This window comes from Lissotriton helveticus, chromosome 5_1 (genome assembly GCF_964261635.1).
Source record: "Lissotriton helveticus chromosome 5_1, aLisHel1.1, whole genome shotgun sequence".
Taxonomy (NCBI): Eukaryota; Metazoa; Chordata; class Amphibia; order Caudata; family Salamandridae; genus Lissotriton; species Lissotriton helveticus.
In genome coordinates this window covers 1,944,654,900-1,944,677,486 of record NC_136065.1, presented here as the reverse complement: position 1 = coordinate 1,944,677,486, position 22,587 = coordinate 1,944,654,900, and the positions used below count along the sequence as shown (strand labels likewise).

At 48.1% G+C, this 22,587-nt stretch overlaps 1 protein-coding gene across 1 annotated transcript in view; it reads left to right on the top strand.

The window, feature by feature from the left end:
• The window catches only part of KPNB1 (karyopherin subunit beta 1), a 197,184-nt gene that overhangs the window by 154,539 nt on the left and 20,058 nt on the right, over nucleotides 1–22,587 (top strand). The gene's annotated exons all lie outside the window — the stretch shown is intronic.

The following is a 22,587-nucleotide window of genomic DNA, read 5'->3' as shown; positions in this document are numbered from 1 at the left end:
AGCAACATAACTTATTAATGATGCAGCTGGTTTCTGCTGTACAAACATGCTTTCCTTCTCTTCCATTGTGTGTATTTTATGAAGTAATCTTTCTCAGTTTCAGAATTTCGCAACGGCAATCATCTGCATCATAGGATCCTCAGTCATAAGATGGAATATTCCCAGTAGCTTGCAGGGAACCAAGGAACACTTCTCTTGATGTAGCAGATAACAAATCTCACTAGAGGTGGATACTTCAAAGTTCCAAATATCTTTCCCTTCATAGTAGGAAACAGATTGTTTTAAATTATTTTAATCTGAGATCCAATTTAAAGTAGTAGAAAAGACTAAATTGTAGCCCTTGATGGAGGGAAAAATTCAACCCACTAGCATAGGACTCTAGAAGTTTGAATTACAGTACATGCATTAGTTCCTAAATCTTTGCGGAGCCAGCAGCTTACACCTGACAGCATACATTATAAGTGGTAGTTTGCCACCTAGTAGCAGTTTTATTTTCCACCTTGTGATCCTTGAACACTTTTGGAGAAAAGGGCAGGGGGCGGGTAGGGGGAGACAAAGGGCTATTTTTTTTTTTTTTACAATTCCTCTGACCAGTTTGTTTTCTATTGGGGTATATTATGCATTTTTACACCTAATGCAACTGCTTTCGGATTTTGTGATATTTTTACTTCATTAAATTAACTTTGTGTGATAGAAGGCTGCTGCCTACCCACAATGAGAGTGTGGGTTGACTGCCCACTTTTACAAATTGTGACTTCTGCCAGTAAATGACAAGGAGAGCACTTAAAGACAGAAGAGAAGAGGGTACAACTAGGCCTCTGGGTTGAAGATGAGGAACGCCACCAGAGGTGGACGCCTGGATCATTCCCTCTGCCTAGAGGGATTTCCTAGAAAGATTAAGGGAGATTGGAATACATGTCCTGTCATTCCTATAGCCACTTCTGCCATTCCTAGGGCACCAGTTGTTGAAACAATTCTCTGCACTAACCTTTTGACGCCAGGTGCTTCAGTGTAAATGCTTTGGCATCAAAGAGGCAGAGTATTTCCTTGCCTGTGAGGAATCCAGATTCACTTTGTTTGCCATAGCATTTGCCAAATTAAACATACAAGATCTTCGTGATCAGATCGATGTCGAAGTCTGAGACATTTATCAGTGTCTACTTATTCAGGTTCTCCTTCTGTACACTTGTACTTCTACTGCAATATTTCCATAACCATCAAAAATGGCAAAGATGTCCATCCCTGCAAGTGAGTTTCAGATAATTCTTCCACTTCCTGAATTAGTCCAGGCCAGCTGTGGTACAAAGGAGCACTTTCAGGTCTCCAATTTGGAAGATGGCGATTATTGCAACATATCGCCCACCTACACCGCAAACACAGACGATAACCATCTATTAAAATGGCACCCTCGAGCTGCTTAAAGTATAAGCTCTCAGATTGAGATCTTTCATACCTAATGTACTGGACCGGACCGTGTTATTTTGGTTCTATTATAAATATCTGATCCTATGACCTGTTGGAGATCATGTGTAGAACATCTGGTAATATGTCTGTACAACTATGTGAGATGTATAGTTTGAAAATCTCAATAACGAGTTTAAAATAAAAAAAAGATTTTTGGGAAGGATTGGGGGGAAAAAAGCGTTTCCTCCTGTTCGGCGTCCTTCGCCGTCATGGGAGCTGAATGTGGTGCTGTCCATGTTGATGAAGGAACCTTCTGAACCTATCCATAAGGCTTCTCTGCAGCACTTGTCATGGAAGGCGACCTTCCTTGTGGCCAATACATCGGCCCACAGGGTGAGTGAAATTCAGGCATTGTGATGCGTACTCACCCTAAGTTCCTTCCTAAGGTGATTTCTGATTTCCATGTCAATCAGACTATAACTTTACCTACGTTTGTCCTGAATCCTTCCACTCCAGCGGAAAAGTCTCCATTCCCTGGATGTCAGAAGGGTGTTGAAATTCTACTTGGATAAGACCAAGGGCATTCGTAGGTCAGACCAATTGTTTGTCAATTATGGGTCGGTCAGGACTGGTCTTGCCACCTCAAAACAGTCCATCTCGAGGTGGATTATGTCCTGTATCCAGTTTTGTTATCAGAAAGCTAACAAGACCTTAGGGGGTAAGCCTAAGGCTCATTCTACCAGAGGCAAAGCAGCTACAACCGATTTGCTTCGTGATGTTCCCATTTCAGAGACCTGCGGGACTGCCACTTGGAAGTTGGTCCACACCTTTGCTAAGCATTACTGTCTGGACTCTGATGCCAGAGCAGATGCTCAGGTTGGGCAGGCTTCGTTGAGAAATCTGTTTGCACAATAGAGGTGTTGTCTGTTTTTTCTCCACCGCCGGGTTGGTTTTTTGGGATGGGCTTGCCATTCTATTCACTAGATTATGACTATACACAGAAATCCCCTACTACAGAGAGTAGTTTCTTACCTGTAATTCCAGTTCTGTAGTAGGGGTATCTCGGTTATAGTCATAAGCGCCCGCCCTCCTTCCCGGTGGAGAAAATGGTACTGTAATGTATGCTACAGGCCTTGCTTTATACACCTTCAAAAAGAACTGTAAGTAAAAGGACTTTGGCTGTGCATCCTGGATACAGAGGGTCTCTGGAGAGTTCCTTAAAAGCACGGTATCCCTTTTCCAGACACATAATGGCAGCCTATGGGGGCTTGTCTGTCCAACCCTTCCTCTCTATCATTTCAAGGATTTTGATGAAGGGAAGTTCTCTATGAAGGAAACTTGGTACAAATGTGTAAAATCGGACATTGTTGGATATCCTTTTCACTGTTTAGATGAAGTGGTGGCCTTTGTAGCCCTAGAAGTGTTAGGATGCAATATTTGTCTTGATTTTCTCTTAAGTGTCTGTGCAGGACTGCAAAGTAGACCGCTTAAGAGATTATTTTTGATTGCTCCGGGGTCCACGCACATGGGCGGGACTATTCACTAGATTATGACTAACAGATACCCCTACTACAGAACTGGAGTTACAGGTAAACAACTCCTTTTCTCTTTTCCACATCCCAACACAGATCCAGAAGAAGCGGTCCCTTTTGCCTGTTTGTTTCAAGCCTTTTCGATGCTTTTTGGCGTCCAGGGACAGTGTGCGATGCCTTCCGGCTTAGTCGTGTAAGACTTGTACGCCGCAGATGTCAGCGACGGATCCACGCTAGATCTGCATGGGAGAGTACCATGATTCCTAGCAGTGCGACGCCTGCTGGCAGTTGAAACCGAAAGTCCCTACAGCAACGTCTGATGAAGTTGTCCACCCGGATGTCCCGTTCAGAGTCCTTTTGCCACCGGTCTCCATCTCGTGCTAAGGCTCCTGTTTGGGACAGATCACGGAGTTGTTTCTGTGGACGGAAGTAGTCAACCTCACATGGAAGTGACGTAGAGGCCGGCCGCTCTGTCTTCACCGGACAGAGGCCTCCAGTAGTCAACCCCAACCTACCACCGATTTCCTGGTGCTGGGGTGACTAGAACCCAGATGGAAGCATACTCTCTGGCTTTACTGGCCATCTTTGGGGCACGCCCTCTCCCTGTCGTGCCTTATGGCTCCGCAGAAGTGGCAGGGACTCTGGCCGGGACCTTGCTGGCAGGTTCTCCCTCGGCACCAATCGAGAACTTTGACTCTAGTTTGGAGTCACTGCGAGGTCTGGGCAATGCCCCGACCTCTCAATACCCCGGAGGGGCATCTCAGTCTGACATTGGGCCTTCCTGTTGCGTCTCTGCAAAACCACGTGAGGCTCTCTGTACCGACTCAGCTGCAGCGTGTTCCCCCATCTCAGTGGAGGCAGAGTTGACACCGGTCCGACGCCAGGTGGATGAGTCTTCGGTGGTCTGTGAAGTCTAGGCAATGCAAGTCTTACATTGGTCGCGGGTGCAGTCCACTGCTATTCCTCTGTTGGTGGAGGTGGATGAGGCCTCTGAGGGTTCCCCACCACCAGAGCTGTTTTGATGCTCCTCTGAGCAGGTGCCCATGGAGCACTGGCAGGCCTTTAGTCGTCCTCGGGCTGTGGAGCCTCTACCGTTAGGTGGACAACAGTCCCCTACATATTGCTTATTGTCGCCACCTGGAATTGCCTTGGAGGCTAGTGCGGCATTTGCAAGGGCTGTTTGCAAGGCTGCGGATATCTTACAGGTGCAGCATCCCTCAGCTTCTCTGCCTTCTGATCCCTTGTTGGATCTACTCCATCAGGGCGTTGTGGAGCCCTTGCTGCCCTTTTGCAGGTCATTGACACACTTCTTGGGCGAGGCCCTTATCAAGTGACCATGTGGATCGTACTATTGCAGTCATCGCCCGGCTTCAGATGACCTGGTCTGTTTGTCCCTCCATCCTAGGGCTCAAGGGTTGGTAGTCCAGGCAAATTGTCTCGCTACCCTTCTGTCCTTTGGGGAATTGCCCAATGGATCATGCTGTAGGATTCTCACTTTGTTCCGCTCTTCCTACTGTTTGGGACTACCCTTCTGGTGAGGCCTGCTTCTCTCCTTGAGCTTCTGCGTTGTAGTCTACGGTTGGTCCGTAGCGCACTCCTACCTCTGTGGCAGAAGACTTCTCCAGGGTGTTGTGGGGTTTCTGCCACGCCTGGTTCACTACGGCACGTTCACATCTTCATTTCTTGCCGTTCTTTCAGCCTTGCGCTGTACTTTTTGGGGGGTGGGGGGGTTGTTTGTTTTGCCTACATCGCAAGTGTCCCTTGTGGGCATGTTCTGTTCCATGGTTTCTTTCTGTGTTTTGTGCAGAGATGACACCCTCTCCCTCCCCTCCCCCTCCCCCATTCTCCCCTCGCTTTTATTTTTTTTTGATGGATTTTGCTGGTGGGCTAACTGGTGACGCACCAGTCTCCCTTTCTCTCCTGCTGCATATGTACTGTTGATGCTACATTTCATTGGGCTTTTACATGTGTGGTGTAGTTCTCACGATAAACACTTCCGGCTTATGTGTATCCCTTTCATCCCCATATGTTTATCTCTTGGTAGTTATGGTTCTGTATATCCCTGCATGGTGACATGGGTCCCCTCACATGTCATTTTTGGCATCCACTTTGGTGCATAATCAGTTTGTATGCTCGGACTGTTTTGTCCCTTCTCTGGGACGGTCTTTTGTGGGTCCATGGGATCCTGTGCTCGGTTTCTTTTTGTTTTCTTGCAGAAGCTTATGAATTTTCTTCCATTTTGCACTGACCAATCTGGTCTGTGGTTTCCTTTCGTCCCTGTCTTGACGAGACTGGTCTCTTTCTGTCTGACGGATTGTGGTGCCTTTGCCTTCCCTTGTTCATGCTCCTTTACAGAGCTCAATGGATCTGGTGTCAGCCACGCTGGTATTGCTGTCCCAAACGTGTTTCCGTCTGTGATTGACCGATTAGTTCACTTTGGTACTTGGGGCGGGGGGGGGGGGGTTCAGCCGCAGACCATCCTTCATTGGGGTATAGCTTTGGTATTGATTATAAAGTTATCTGCGGCTAGATGTCACTATCAGATGAACAAGTATTGCAGCATGAATCTTTCCGAAGTCACTAGGCTGTGCATTTATGCCATTTAGTTGTTGGGTCCGTAATTGTAGTAGTTTTTTTTTTTTTGTGGCTACCACCATTTGGTGTCCTTTGTGACGTCGACGCGCTTCCTCCAGAAGCTCCCACCTTTGGTTGCCATCTTCTGATTATTTTTTCCGCCGTTGGGTCTGGCTCAACAGTGAAGGAGCTCCAAAACTTTGGAGAGAAGGATCGACACAATCGAAAAACCATCAAATATCACCGGAGAAGACATCGGAAGACAAGTAAAGATAGAAGTCAATGAAAAAAGAGAACATCTAAGAATTTGACGTTTCTACTGAGAATGCACTTGAAGTCTTTTCTTCAGTTTTACTCCCTTTCCTCCGGTCCCCTCTTTCTGGCGGAGAAGGGTGGGTTCACTAGTGAATCCAGAAAGTCTTCAAGCAGCAAAACAACACCGACAGGTAAACTATACGTTTTGCAGCATGAATCTTTCTGGATTCACTATGCTGTGCTTAGACTTTATAGCGGTTTGTCCTTATTGTGGTAGTTGGGTGGAAGATGAGTTCTGGTTACTGAATGGGTTTTAAGACCTTCTGTCCCACTTGTGCTTTCTTGTTCATTTGGATATCCACACAGTAGTGCTTACTGAACGTGTGCACTGGAGACAGTGTTGCAGCTTGGCAAATGTCTTGAATTGGTGTGTTAGCTAGAAACGCAATTGTAGCTCCTTTCTTCCTTGTCGAGTGAGCAGGAGCTGCTCCTTGTAAAGGTTGACCCGCTTGTTTGTGGCAGAGTTATATGGTATGGAGAAATCCACCGTGCAATAGTACTTTTGGTAACTGGTCGGTCCACAAAACTGCTGGCAAAAGATGCAAAGAATTGCTTTGTTCTCCAGTATTGGGGTGTCTTTCATAGTCACATGCCTGAATCATTCCCAGTCGTCGGAGTGGGAGTCCAACGGTACATAAAAAGCAATAATATACAATAATATCCTTAGAAAAATCTGGTAATAACCAACCAGGAAGTAAAGTAGCCCAAGTTACCATAGAAAACTTCCACACATGACTATTTTAGTCATTTTGTATAGCCCAAACTGCAGCCAATCAGGCGACAGCACCCACCAGAAAGTCCTCCTCAGAGGCCCAGGCTCTCAGATTTTCTACTGCATGTCGTGTGAAGGGAGTCTCCCTGAGCTCTGCTCAGTACTTCTCTATTTCCTTCAAGTATCTGGATTTGAAGATGTCTTCATCTAAGAAGTCTTTATTCAGGCATTGTGACTCTTGTGGTAAGCTCAGACTTTTCTAAGAAGATCCCCCAAGAGGTACATTTACTGCCTGTACCCTGACCATCAGGTGAAGGACTTCAAGATTTGTAGGACCTTCTCTCAGAAAACCCTCAAGGACAGAGAGGGCCGCTTGCTTTTGTGGCTACAAAAGCTCAAGGATCAAGAAAATCCTGTTTCTGAAGTGAGCAGTATTGCCTCTAGGTCTACTGCAGCTTCCCGGAAGAGAGCTGCTGATGAGGTGTTATCTTCTCCAGGGGTCAAGATTGTAAGGAAGCAACAATCTTCTGAGGGTCCTTCCACTTCTAAGGCTATTCCCCCTACCAAGACAAAACTAATGTCATCCCCGAGAAGAGCAACAATTTTTTTTACCGCCAATCAACTTCTGATAAGGCTTTACCTCCTAAAAAGACCCTGTCGACTATGCCGTCTAATCCTTCGAAGATTCCCGTCGACGCAACATCTACGTCTACGGTAACTTTTACTTCTCCAAAGCCTGAGATGTTAATGTCGACGGCGTCTTCACCGTTGACGATGGTTTGTCGCTGTCAGACCTATCTCTTCGAAGAGAGAATCGCCGACTGCCATCGTCAGCGCCCCGTCGATGGCCAGGCTGAAGAAGATTCAGTCGACAGCTTCGTCGACATCCCCGTCGACGGTTGCTCCATCGCCATCGACTAACATCCTGCCGTCGACGAAGACACCTCAATCGTCGGACTTACTCTTCATTGTCTGGATCTGAACCCCCGTCGACGAGCCAGTCTATGGGGCCCCCCCCCAGCGACGCCGCAACTGACTACATGTACCACCCTGCAGGTTTGGTCACAATCTACGGCTTTTATGTCGACACCAAAGTCATCCTTGCTTCAGAGGCGCGGTTCTGCCCTAGAACATTTATCTCCTCTACGACTGTCCCCATCTGTACCTCTACAGGTCCCTGACAAGTTACTGGACTCTGAAGATAGTGAGGATTCTGACATGGATGAAAGGTTTGGGACGGCTAAAAGTCCTTCAGAATTAAACCTCAAATACCAGGAGGACGAGCAAGACGACCAACATTCACCTGAGCATGTGGCATCGCCTGTTACTAACGTTCCATCAGCTCAGATGCCGGTAACATTGCTAACAAATCTACACCACTTGCTGAATGACTATTGTAGACATTTTCCACCGTCTGAGTCAGCTGATTCTGCCTCCTACACCTGTGGTGCAAACGCCTATATCTGATTTCAGACCTGCATGCTCTCCTCCACCTGTAGCATCCCATCAGCAAGAACATTCTTCTGACGAAGAAGAAAGAAAAGGGGAAGTCGATGACTAATCCATGATGTCAGAGTGGGAAGATTATCAAGTCCAAACACCTTCTCCACCTCTGGTAACCGCTGATTAACCTCCTGTGGATGTAGGAGGGTTCCATCTTCTAATGGAAAGAGCTACAAAACGTTTCCATATTGACATGGACATTACACAGCAGGAATGCTTCCTCCATGATTTCTAGGACCAGCCTAGGAAGCAGGTTAAATCTATTCCTATTATTGATTTCATCTGGAAAGAGGGAATTGAGGTCATGTCTACTCCTGCATCTATCCCTCCAGTACTGCCGAGGATAGATAAATATAAGGCTCCTGAAAAGTCCCCAGCTTGCCTTATAGGACATCCGAAATTGGATTTGGTGACCATTCAGGCTGCACAGAAGCGACCTAGAAATCCATCCTTTCCAATTGCGGCCCCACCGAATAGAGACTGCAGGCGTCTAGACACTATTGGGAAGCGTGTCTACGATGGCAGCAACTACAGTCCGGGCTGCCAACTAATTAGCCTTTCTGGGCAGATATGACTGGCAGATGTGGTGTGACATCTCGCCATATGTCCACATACTTGCAGAGCCCACCAGATCAGAAGCTCTGAAAATATTGCAGGAAGGTGAAAAGATCTCGGCTGAGATAATTGATTCTGCACTTTATGTGGCTTCAACTGGAATCAGGCAGTTAGCAGGAGCTGCTGTCTTGCGTAGACAAGGCTGGCTTAGAGCGACTTTGTTCCGTCAAGGAGTTCAAGCTAAGGTATTAGATATGCCTTTCGACGGGGAGTTTTTATTTGGTCCGCAAGTAGAGGAAGCTTTGCAGATCAGAAAGGACACGAACAGCCCGATCCCTTGGCACCTTACAATTTCGGAAGCCGCCCTTTCGAGGTGCGGGAGGACTTGGGTAGTCCTCTACTAGAGGTTATAATCCGCAGTCCTACAGACAAGGGACTCGTTACCAAACTCAACGTTACCAGTCCTACGGCCAGCACAACACTAATTATTCCCAAAACAAAAGAGGCTGCCTACTACGGAAAGGATATGAGACAATGAGTATCCTCGCCTGCCACCGCTACTGCCGCATTATCCCATAAAAATTGGAGGAAATCTAATTTCTACTCGAAATGGTCCTCAATAACAGACAGGTGGGTCTTGGACATTGTGGCAAGGGCCATGTCCTCTAATTCGAAAAGTTTCCTCCAAACGTTCCCCCAAACGTTCCCCCAAGAGGCCCACCTCCAGCTCATCTCAAAGAGCTATTTCCCCAGATCAATTTGATGCTTAAAAAAGGAGCCATCGAAAAGGTTCCTCAGATTCCGAAAGGAGCAGATTCTACTCCAGAATCTTCCTAATAAAGAAAGTCTGGGGAGTGGCGTCCAATTCTGGATCTCCGGGCCCTTATCAAGTATTTGAAAAAGCTAACGTTCCGGCTGCTAACACTTCAGGAAATACTGCATCTTCTCTCGGTGGGAGAATTCATGGCCACCTTGGACCTCCAAGATGCATATTTCCACACCCCCATCTTACCTCGTCACAGTAGGTTCCTGCGATTCAGTGGCTGGCAGGGACTTTCAGTTCAAGGTCCTCCCCTTCGGGCTGCGTTCATCACCCAGGGTGTTTACAAAGGTCTTGGCTCCGGTAGCAGCATACCTCCGCCTGGAGGGAATACAGATTTTTCCCTACTTAGACGACTGCCTCATCAAGGCGAGTTCTTACACAGACTACCATATCCGTCGGTGTCTGTCTCTATTCCAGTCACTGGGTCTCCATCAATGTCAGCAAGTCACAGCTAGAATCATCCCAAAGACCAGCTTTCTTGGGAGCAACCTTGGACACACAGCTGGTACAAGCCTTTGTGTCGGACGAAAGGCAAGAAAGAATACAGAAGATGGCTCGAATCTTACTCTCAAAAGTTCATTTCAGTCCGACAGTACAAGTCCTTTCTGGGGATGGTGGTTTATTTCATTCCTATGATACCGAATTGCCGTCTCAGGATGAGACCTCTTCAAGAAGAACTCAACCTGCAGTGGCTGCAGGTCTCCGGCTCATTCAAGGAAATCATCCGGATCACCCCTCTCATCCAAGGTGCTCTTCGCTGGTGGATTCAAAGAAAATTTACAACAGGGTTGCGTGTACCTCTAAGTCGCGCTAAACTTCACAATCGCCACGGACGCATCCCTCGAAGGCTGGGGAGCACATCTTCAAGGGCTGACGGTCAGCGGGAGATGGAGTCCTCAACAGAAGGTCTGGCACATCAATCTGTTGGAGCTAAGAGCCATCTTCCTAGCCCTCAAGTCCTTTCGGGCTATCGTTCAAGGGGCCACGGTATTGGTTTGCACAGACCATACTACAAGCATGCACTATTTGAACAAACTGGGAGGAACAAGATCGGCTTTTCTGTCTCCGGAAGCCCAAGAGATATGGGCATGGGCAATACGTCACAGAATCAATCTTCTGGCGGTCCACGTACCGGGGAAGGCGAACGTTCTTTCGGACACTCAGCAGGGCAACGGTGTCCACCCACGAATGGGAACTTCAACAACCTACGGTGGATCGGATTTTTCAACAGTGGGGTCATCTAGAACTCTTTGCGACCAAGAAGAACAGCAAATGCCGTTTCTTTGCAAGCTGGCATCCCCCACAGACTCTCAGGGGAATGCGTTTTCGATCAGCTGGTCTCAAATATATGCTTACGCCTTTCCTCCGATACCGTTGGTTCCCAGAGTGCTCCGGAAGATGAAGAAAGAACAGTGTCGCCTGATTCTTATTGCCCCCAGATGGCCTCCCCAATACTGGTTCACAGAGCTCCTTCTATCGGAATGCGAACCAGTCCAATTTCGCCCAATACTGGATCTCCTCTCAATTCAGGACGGTCAGATTTACCATCCGGACCCGACATCTCTAAAATTAGCGGCTTGGCGCCTAAGTATCTTGAATTTGCCCATCTGAATATCCCTGCAGATTGCAAGGAGGTACTAGCCAAAGCAAGAGCACCTGCTACGATAAAGACATACAGGCTTAAGTGGAAGAGGTTCTGTATCTGGTGTCAATCGGCTGGGATTCATCCTTTTCAGGCAAGACCAGATCAGATATTGCCTTTTTTCTTCCATCTGGCTAAATCGGGATTATCTCACGCAACTTTGAAAGTTTTCCTAGCTGCCGTTTCAAGATATCGTCCGGATGGGTCCACTTTACTCTTCAAGAATTATACAGCAATTTTTTTAAGGACTTTTTAGAATGTTTCCTCCGGTGCGTCGTTGCAAAAAAAGTTGATGGACAGAATGTAGAACAATGTCATACATTCACCCCAGTACAATGATCTGGGCCTAAATCCATCGTTTTTTTGCACTCCACACCACCCTGGGTTAGACACTGGCTATATGCAAATCAGCTCTGACCCTGTGCCTCATGGGAACAGTCCAGTCCGAACTACCAAGCCATGTCTTTCCCAGACTGGAATCAAGCATCCAAGGACCGGTTTCTGGCTATCCGCCTGGATAGCTTGACTCCAGTGATGTGGAGAGCCTGGGACTCACGTCTGAGCATACCCAGCCCACTCGGGGTGAAAATTGCAAAAAACAGTTGATGGACAGAATGTAGAACAATGTCTTACATTCACCCCAGTACAAGGATCTGGGCCTAAATCCATCGTTTTTATGCACACCACCCTGGGTTAGACACTGGCTATATGCCGGTGCGTCGTCCACTGCCATCGTGGCATCTCAATGTAGTGTTAGCGCAATTAATGCACCACCCTTTTTGAACCAATTCAGAGTGGATTTAAAATTTCTTACATGGAAAGTCTCACTTTTGTTGGCCTTGACTTCATCTAGAAGGGTCAGTGATGTCCAGGCTTTCACGGTTCATCCACCCTTCTTACAATTCACGTCCGATTCAGCTGTGCTCCGCACTAACCCAAAATTCATGCCTAAGGTGCCTTCGGATTTTTGTCTGAATGAGCCATTCCTCTTAAGGACATTTTTTCCTAACCCACAATCCCCTGCAGAGGGCATTGCATACATTAGACATCAAAAGGTGTTTAAAGTTCTATTTACAAAGAACCTCTACAATACGCAAATCTGACCAGTTTGTCGCCTATGGAAAAATTCGTCCAGGTCATGCAGTGTCTAAGCAAACAATAGCAAGATGGATCTCTGCAGCTATTGATTTTTGCCATATACAAGCAGGAAGACCTTTGCAGGCAGCTCAGGGCTCACTCTACGAGAGCCATGCCTTCCTAGACTGCTCTTTTCGCTGGGGGTCCTCTTCAGCACATTTGCAGAGCAGCAACCTGGGCCAGCAGGCATACTTTCACCAAGCATTATTGTTTGGATGCAGTTCTGCGTAATCTTTTCAGATAAGGTGAGCCTGTTTCCCTTCTCCTCTTTATTGCTTTCTGGACGCTTATTTCATGTTTATTATTATTATTTACATTCTTATAAGACTACGAAGTTTCATGCTTCTAGGAATGAGGCATTTCATTATAAGATTGTCTTTCATATGCACTCTTATGCTACAAATAGCGTCTTCCAAGCATTATTATATACTGCTATCTACTGATTCAGGCATGTCAATCTATGATAGACACCCCAATACTGGAGAAGAACAATAGTTACTTACCTGTAATCTGTGGTTCTCCAGTATTGGTGTCTTTCATAGATTCACATGCAACCCGCCCACCTCCTCTCAGAGGCTCTTAGGCTAGGTTGGTATTACCTTCACTCCTGTGCGAGGAACATCTTAGAGCCTGAGCCTCCGAGGATGACTTACTGGTGGGTGCTGTCGCCTGATTGGCTGCAGTTTGATCTATACAAAATGACTAGGATAGTCATGAGTGTGGAAGTTTTTTTCTATGGTAACTTGGGCTACTTTACTTCCTGGTTGGTTATTACCAGGTTTTTCTAAGGATATTGCATATTATTGCTTTTTATGTACCGTGGGACTCCCACTCCGACGGGGAATGATTCAGGCATGTGAATCTATGAAAGACACCAATGCTGGAGAACCACAGATTACAGATCAGTAACTATTCTTTTTCTGCACTCTTTTGTCCTTTCTTTATAGTGCATTACTACCCTCATGGCATCCAGTGTGTATCGCCCTTTTTGTGCTTGTGGAAGGTTTTTGGGGAAAAACTTGGTATTTGAATTGTCTGATTGATGGGGAACCGTGACACCACCTTTGGCACTAAATGTGGGTCCGTTCTCATGAAAATCCTATCACTGTATTTGTAGGTAGGGTTCTTGAAGTGTTAGTGCTTAAAATTCACTCTCTCTTCGTAGCGATGTGATACCTACTAAGAAGGCTGTTTTTAATGTGAGCATATGCAGTGTAGCTTTGTAGATAAGCTCAAATGGTGCCTTCATCAATTGCGTTAGTACTACGTTGAGGTTCCGTGCTGGCACTCTGAAGGTGCCATTCTTTTTGCTCCTTCTAGGAATCTTTTTACCACTTGGGAGGTAACAAAACTTTTCCCAGTTTCTCCTGTGGTGTAAGCCACTATTGCCGCGAAGTGCACCCTTAGGGATGTGTGGCTTACTTCATTCTGTAGTAGATCAGTTAAATATGTTAGTACTGTTGATTCCCTTGCACTCTTCCTTTGTAGTTTCTCCCTAATGCACCTTTTGGAGAATCTTTTCCATTTTGCTACGTAGCACTTTCTTGTGGTAGATCTCCTTGCCTCTGAGTAGCGTCCTTTTGCTTGCCGGTAGTTTGAGGTGTGCAAACTTTAGGTCCTCAGGAGCCATGCTGCTAGGCTGAGGGTCTCTTGCTCTGGGTGTAGTACTCTTCTGTTTTGCGTTAACGGGTCCTTTCTGGCGGGGAACCTGTGTGTGGGCGTTTGTGCCATTTCCATGATCTGAGAACCCGGTTTGTCTGGCCCACTTAGGTGCTATCAGTATTAGGGTCATGTTGCTGAACCTGCATTTGTTTAGTACCCTATGTAGCAGTGGTATTGGTGGAAAAGCGTAGGCAAACATCTGACCAGCTTATCCATAAAGCATTCCCTAGGGACTGTTTGCACTGTATCCTGGATGCTAAGTTATGGCATTTTGGTGTGTTGCAAATAGGTCTATTTGCGTAGTCCCCCATTTGTGGAATATCTTCTGGATTTCTTGGTTGATTTCCCATTCGTGGGATGCGGATGTCTGACTGCTGAGCCTGTCTGCTTCCATGTTATCCTTCCCTGGTAGCTGTATCACTAACAGGTCAATTTGTTTTGGGATTGCCCATCTCCATATTTCCTGTGCTAGCAAAGATAGTGTTGCTGACTCTCTCCTTGCTTGTTGATGTGGAACATGGTAGTTGTATTGTCTGTATCAGTACCCTGTGTGCGTATAGCGGTTTATGAAAGACTTTTAAGGCTAGGAACACTGTGTTCGAGGCATGTGGGCTGCTGAATTCATATCCTAGCATAGATCGCCGCCTAGTGTTTGGTCCGGATGATTGCACCTTGTTGTCCTGGAAGAGTCTTCGAAGTATCACAAGATAGGTGATTCCTCCCCTGGACTACAGTGCGCATGGGCATCTTCTCCATCCTCAGATTGTTTTTTCCGCCATTGGGTTCGGATGTTATTCCTCTTCAACTTCGGAATCGAAACTAACCTACTTTCTAAGGCCAAAAAGCCTTCTATCTCGACGGTATTCTCGTTCGGTACCCCCTCGACTCGTTTTAACTTTCCATCTCGATCCAGTCGTCTATGCGGGCCGTTAGGCCTTTTCGACGCCACGTGTGATTGCTGTCGATGGAAAGGAGTCAGTTTAAAAGGTGCCCACAATGCCACGCCAAATTCCCGCATACTGACAAATATACAGTATGCAACAGGTGTCTATCACCAGACCACAACGAACAAACTTGCTCACCGTGCGCTCAATTCCGTTAGAAGAAAACCATCTGGAATCGATGGGCCACTATGCAAGAGATGCAGCGGCAAGCACCGGAACCGGAGAACATCTTCGAAGACGACCTCCCAAAAGCGGCAGACTCTGCTCTAGTAATCGTCACTGTTGAGGACCAGTCGGACTTTGATGACCAGATCACACCGGGGCAAAAAGTGAGTATTCAGCCCCCAACCCCGCTTATTCCAAAAAAAGGCTCCGGTTGACGCATCGCCTAAAAGCCTTAGCCGAGATCGACAAGTTACTTCAGAATCCCCGCCTTCTGGCTCTGCTCCGAAGCCCAAGACTAAGCCTTTCGATACACCCAGCCCGAGTAACACTCTCCCCAAAAAGGTTGTCGACCCGAAAAAGGTTGTTGAACCGAAGGGCATTGAACCAAAGAAGGGTGTCGACCCAAAAATCGTAGAACCGAAGAAGGTTCTCGAACAAAAGGTCAGCCAACCCAAGAAAGCTATCGAACCGAAAGCTCTAGAACCGAAAGAGTTCTAAGCCACAGTAGGTCGTTGATCCAAAGAAGATACTCGACCCGAAGAAAAAGCCCGTCGACACGGAAAAAGCATCGAGCCGGAAGAGGTCGTCTACCACAAAAAACAAGACGAACGTATCGAACCAAAGACTCCGGTCGATCCGAAACAGGTTGTCGATCCAAAAAAGGTCGCAGAACCAAAAAAGACTGTTAAAGTATTAAAGAACGTCGACTAGGACAAAATCGTCAAACCGAAAAAGGCCTAGGACCTTAAATTAACAGTCGAACCAGACACAGCTCCACGACCTAAGGCTCTCAAGCCGAAAAGTCACGGACTAGTCACCAAGCCAAAACCATCGGCACCATGGCCACGGACAGTTGAAGAAGAACTCTTCCATCCTGATCCAGTGTGTGAGGAACAATCTAAACTGTACATAAACCCTGAAACAGGAATGGTTACAGTTTACCATCGGAAAAAGAGACCATTGGCCACGGACACTCCTTCCCCTGTTCCTCCAAAGAAAAAAAAAAACTTCGGGCCATCTCCCTCTAGACCTTTCACCCCTCCTCCTCTCTACCCTAATATGCCTTTTGTGCCTTACACTTCTACACACTCACAGCATGATGAGGAAGAGAACATGGGGATAGATCCTCATAACTATTTTGAGCCACAGGATCCAGATGCACAAGATCCTGATGCACAAAATAACCCATGGGATGACCAAATAGATCCATATGATCCACAGCCCATCCCAGACACCTTCACATACCCTACACCGTTGCCTACTGACGACCCCATTCTTTTCAAACAATTGCTAGATAGGGCAGCAAAATATCACAATGTGGACATGCACACTCACCCCATAGAAGAGGACTTATTTGACACCTTTCCTACTTCTGAGAAAAATGTCAGGACCCTACCTATGTTAAAAGGGGTACTCAAACATGCGCCAGACATATTCAAATATCCAGCCAGAGCGCACGTACTCAATCCCAGAAAAGAGAGAAAATATAAGGCGGCCCCTTCCGACCCCACCTATATCAAATCCCAATTGCCTTTAGACTCACTAGTAAAGCGAGCCAACTCGCAAACAAGAGATGCTCCCCCTCCTGAAAAGGAGTCTAAGATCCTAGAAGCCTCCGGTAAAAGGTGGCCTCACAAGCTGCAAATTCATGGAGAATTGCAAGCACACAAGCTTTATTAGCACGCTATGATAGAGCACACTACGATGAACTTGAAGGGCTGCTGCAACACTTACCTGAACCTTTTAAAGCTAAAGCGAACAACCTCATTCAGGAAGGCAGATTTATAACTAATGCTTCCATTAAATGTGCGCTTCATGCAGCTTATGCAGCAGCAAGATCCATTAATACTAGTGTATTACTACGCAGGCATGTGTGGTTACGCATCTCTGGTTTTAAGAACGAGGTGCAATCCACAATCCTCAACCAACCAGTTAACCCAGATTTCCTGTTTGGTACAGCAGTAGACTCAATCTTAGACAAAATGAAAAAAGATATTGAAACTGGTAAGTCGATGGGTGCACTTCAGTTTCAACAGAGGTTCTTTTCGTCGTTCCTCTTAGATGCTCCGCAAGAGGCAACACATCACAGGCTTCCTCTACATTCTAAAGTAACACCCAGAGTACCTTTAATAAAGGCTCCAACAGAGGAGGTTATAGGGGAAACGATAAGAAGGGCAGGGGACGTGGAGGCAATAATACCAGAGCCTCCACTGCCACCAAACAGTGACTTTATCACACTCCCTCCGGACCACCCAACACCGGTCGGAGGCAGAATAAAACAATTCCTACCAGTCTGGAATGCCATTACCACACAGGTGGGTGAGACAAATTATCCAGTTATGGTTACTGCCTGGAACTCACTTCTACTCCACCCAAACATCGTCCTATGTCCAAAGAACACATCACACTGTTAAAACAAGAGGTCGCGTCCATGCTAGAAAAGGGAGTCATGGAGCCAGTCCCTTTTTAACATCAAGGGACAAGAGTATACTCTCTATGCTTCCTAATTCCCAAGAAGGATGGGTCCCTCAGACCCATTCTAGACCTCAGACCGCTAAATCAATACATACTCTCGGAGCATTTCCATATGATCACTCTACAGCAAGTACTCCTGTTACTCCAGCAAAACGACTTCCTTGCTACATTAGACCTCAGACGCATACTTTCACATACCTATACATCCAGCTCACAGAAAATACCTCAGGTTCACAGTAGAAGGGCAACATTATCAATTCAAAGTTCTCCCCTTCGGGGTAACTACGGCCCCAAGAGTTTTCACAAAATGCCTAGCAGTTGTAGCAGCACACCTCAGAAGGCAACACATCCAAGTGTTTCCATACCTTGACGACTGGCTCATAAAGGCCAACTCGTACGCACAGTGTGCAAGCCATACGTCTCAAACACTCCAGCTGCTGCAGTCTAGGGTTTTCCATAAATAAACCAAAATCACATCTACAGCCCTCCCAAATACAAAAATATCTGGGAGCCACGATAGATTCTACAGTAGCAAAAGCATATCCAAATCTAGCCAGGATAGCCAATATGCAGACTCTCATTCAAAAGTTTCAGCCACAACACATTACCAGCTCGAGTGTTCATGCAGCTCATAGGGATGATGGCCTCCTGTATATTCATTGTCCCTCATTTCTGCCTTCAAATGCGTCCACTACAAGAATGCCTGGCAAGGCAGTGGAACCAAGCTCAAGGAGAATTAAAAGACCTAGTGTTGGTGGACAGTCGCGCTCATCTCTCTGCAGTGGTGGAACCCACAAAACCTTTCCAAGGGGTGACTGTTCCAAGAACCGGTTCCACAAGTAGTACTAACAGCAGACACATCACTGACAGGTTGGGGAGCCCACCTACTTCAATTCACAGTTCAAGGGCTCTGGACAATCAAACAGAAAACACTGCACATCAACCACTTAGAGTTGCTCGCAGTATTTCTAGCACTGACCAGTCTGAAGCAGTCCTGTGCCCAATTGATGGCAAGGCTTTACTTCGTTAACAGTAGACCTAGATCAATTAATCTTCCAACACCTTTGGGTAGCTTCCCAGTATTTCCCAATAATGCCATCAACTGGGTTGGCACAAGAACAAGGTCACAATCACTCAATGATTGTAAGATCTGGTCCCAATATTTAACTGTGTGGGGGTATTACCAAGCCAAGTGCATGAACGCAACATGGTCTGCACCACATCTTTCATATGCCGCAGATTCGCGAAGCCCAAATCGAAGTAAACGCTCAGATGTGTAGTAAACTCCTTGGAGAAATTTGAAATGTTTGAGACTGTCTACCATACTTTTTTAGCGAGATCACAATATCCCCAAATGCCATCCTTTAGCAGAATACCCAGGTTGGTTTGCCATTCAAGCCTAGCTTTAGTGTATTGATATTATTCATTCTATGTAGTAGAATATATAAAAGTTGCAACTTTTCTAGACGTTTTGCAGTGTATAATATGGGAAAGCCAGTAATTCAGGGGTCTCCTATAACTCCGCACCCAGCAGCTCCCCGAGTTGCTGCCTGACTCTGTAATACTGGAGTCGGACTAATTGCAAGGTAGGCTCCACCTCTTCGACCAGTTCCTCCCAGCCACTCAACTCTTCCATCTGCAAACAAGTCCTCAATCTTAGTAACTTCAGTTTTTTTTTTTTCTTCAAGCGCCTGAACCACTCCTTTCTCATGGCTGATTGGCTTCCTATCACACCACTCAATAGGGGTTATGGGGAATATAGAATGGTGCCTGCCTGTCTTTTAAGCAGCTTTTGCCAAGCGTGGGCTACAGAAGTTACTCCAGTATTGGAACTTTCATAGATTCACATGCCTGAATCATTCCCCGTCGTCGAGACGGGAGTCTCCGGTATATAAAAAAGCAGTGCTTAGTAGTATAGCAAACTGAAAGGAGGCCTAGGCCCATTTCCCTTTTGTAGCCCATCGCCTTTGTTATGTAAAAAAGGCCCAAACTTTTCCCTGAACCAATCGGAGCTCCTCACTCTCTAGAACACTCCTGAGAGAACCTTCTGCCCCTCAGATTTTTCTACCGCACGTTGTGCTAGGGAGTCTCCTTTGAGCTCTGCTCAAACTCTGTTTTTTAACTTCTCTAAAGAACTTTGTTCTTAGGAATTCTTCTGGATTCTGTTCTACTATGGATTATCTTCAAATACATTATTTAAGGAATGTCTGGAAAGGAGAAGAAAGGATCATTTAGAGCCTGTACGACTTGTTCCAAGAGGTTGCACTACACTGATGAACCTCACATGGACTAGATTTACTGTCTATACCTGCAGGCCACAGACCGCAAGGTATGTCGCATTTTCTCAAGTAAGTTCTGAGAGGTCGTGGAGGGCGCCTTTTAATAGGGTGTCAAACGCTAAGGCCAGAAAGGAGGTTTTCCCCAGTGACAGTGATGAGGCGGCGTCCTCAACATCTAGGAGATCTCATAAGAGGTCAAAATCTCCTCAAACTCATTCCTCAGGGGAACGTCCTGAGAAGGCCCTCAAAAAGACCACTCATGGGTCTTCTGGGCGCAGTCCTTCAAAATCTCCTCACTATGTGGAAAAGGAGAAGAAAGGACATGCTTTTGGGGAAAGATCATGTTAAAAAGACTACTTCTGAGCCATCAAAATCACTTCCTCTGGTCAAAGAACCCTTCAGGAAACAGTCTTTTATACCTCTGAGGTAAAGACTAAGGCAGCCTCTCCGTCGACAGTGGCATCGTCTACATCTGAAAGAAACAGGTTAGTATTAGATTCCTTACCTTAGAATATCCCCAGGCGTCAGTCTGGATCCGGAAACTTTTGCGTAGCAGTACCCCTGCGCGTCGGTAGGCGTTGTCTGCAGGCGTCCCCTGCGGCTCCGCGTCCGTCGTCGCGCCGTGATGACGTCGCTGGAGTATATAGACGCCGCCTCCGCGCGCTGACGTCGGTTCTTTTTTCCGCGCCAGTTAGCGCAGATCCGAGAAGTGCAGTACTCCGGTCTTTTGACCAAACTTTTTTGTGAATCCTTGATTCTTCTTACAGTGCCGGTAGGATGCCCGGTTTTAAGAACTGTGACGACTGTGACCGCACGATGTCGGTTACGGATCATCACCGACTCTGCCTCCGGTGCCTGGGCCCCGACCACGCCGTGGACGACTGTCGACTGCCGGGCCCTGACGAGTAAAACTAGGCGGAAGCGGTCCCGCAAGCTACTCGAGCTGCGGGTGTCAGCCCCGACTCCGCCCCCCCCGCGATGCGGCCGGGGGTTCGGGTGGCCCCGCGTGAGTCACCGGCGCGGCCTGCTCCATACCCTACGGTCCCTGGGCAAGGCGCGACGCCCGGGGAGATAGAGGAGTTCCTCATGGCCATGAGGGCACTGTCTCCTCCGACGGGGCCTACGGCGCCTTCGGGCCCTGTGCTTCTCTCCGGGGGCCCTAGCGGTTCGGGTGCTCCTGCCTCGACGCCGTCGGGTGCTCCGGTGCCGCCGACGGCTCCGACCCCGGCGCCGCAGAGACCCTCAGGGTCGACGCCAGCTGGTCTACCGGCCTCTCCGGCGCCGATTCCATCGGGGTTGCCCCCGCGCGGTGCCTCCCCCATACCCTCGCCGACTCCGGACGCGGAGTCGGACCGGCGTCGCCAGACGCCGAGTCCGACGCCGATGGGGCCTGTGGACACCGGGGAGCCGGTCTACATTGTTGATTCCGAATATGGTGAAGATGTAGATTACGGAGAGGGTTGGGAGGGGTCTGAGGACCCTCTGTCACGTGAGTGTCAGTACAATGTGGACTGGACAGGTGATTTGGGTGACGCCAGTGGTCTGGACGACTCTCCTAACCCTGGCTTTGTCTCGCCTCCTACCGTGGCTTCGGAGGAGGGGGCTGCTTATTCAGTGGTGTTGATGAGGGCTGCCAAGGCCTTACACCTTGAGCTCCCCGTCGCGGCCGTGAGGCCTAACATCCTCACTGAGGTCTTCAAACCGCAGTCATGCCCACAGGAGCCACTGCTGCCGTTCAACGAAGCCTTGTCTGACGTTCTTTTGGGCACGTGGTCCAGGCCCGCTTCAGGTTCGCCTGTTGATAGGAACGTGGCCACCGTCCGTGTAAGGATGACCCCAAGTTCCTGTCCACCCATCCCACCCCTGAGAGTCTGGTGATCCAGGCCTAGACTTCCCAGACCGCATTCCCGTCGGCCCCGCCCGACCGGGAATCCAAGAGGTACGACCAGTATGGAAAAGTCTTCTCGTCCCTGAGTTTGGGACTGCGGTCTTGCAACACCGCGTGCCTCTTGGGCCGCTACTCCCACTCTCTGTGGGATACGGTCGCGGACCTGCTGCCAGAATGCCCGCAGGAGGTATGGGCAAAGCTCGGCAAGGCTATGATTGAAGGCTGAGACGCAGCAAAATACTCCCATCAGGTGTGGTCTTGATACGACCGACTCGCTGGGCAGAGCGATGTCCACGACGGTGGCGATTCGTCGCCACGCCTGGCTGAGGTCCGCCAACTTTTCGGCAGATGTCCAGAATGCCTTGATGGACATGCCGTTCGATGGCAGTCGCCTGTTTGGCGACAAAGCGGACCACGCGCTGGAGCGCTTCAAGGACTCCAGGGTCACGGCCAAGTCCTTGGGTCTCTCGACCCAGCGCCAGCAAACGGGTTTGTTTCGCTTCTTTCGTGGCGAAGGAAGGGGCGGTCCCACACGTGCTGCCAGCCACGCGCCGCAACACATTTCTCAACGCGGTGGCGGCCGTGGAGGCGGTCGGGGACAACGGTGAGGTCAGACCACACCTCCCCCCGCAGCATCAGCCTCCAAATCCTCCTAGTCCGTGCTTTCAGGCCCATGTGACGCCAGTGGGGGGCAGGGTTCGCCATCACCACTCCCGATGGCGCGCAATCACATCGGACAGGTGGGTGCTGCAGCTCGTCCGAAGGGGCTACTCCCTCCCCTTCGAGACCACTCCTCCAGCCATGCCACCGCAGAACCACCGTGTCGGGGGACCACTTGACACTTCTGCAGGAGGAAGTTACGGCCCTCTTGGCCAAGGGGGCCGTCGAGTGCGTTCCTGGGCCAGAAGTAGGGCGTGGTTGCTACTCCCACTACTTTCTGGTGCCCAAGAAGGACAAAGGGGGCCTACGTCCTATCT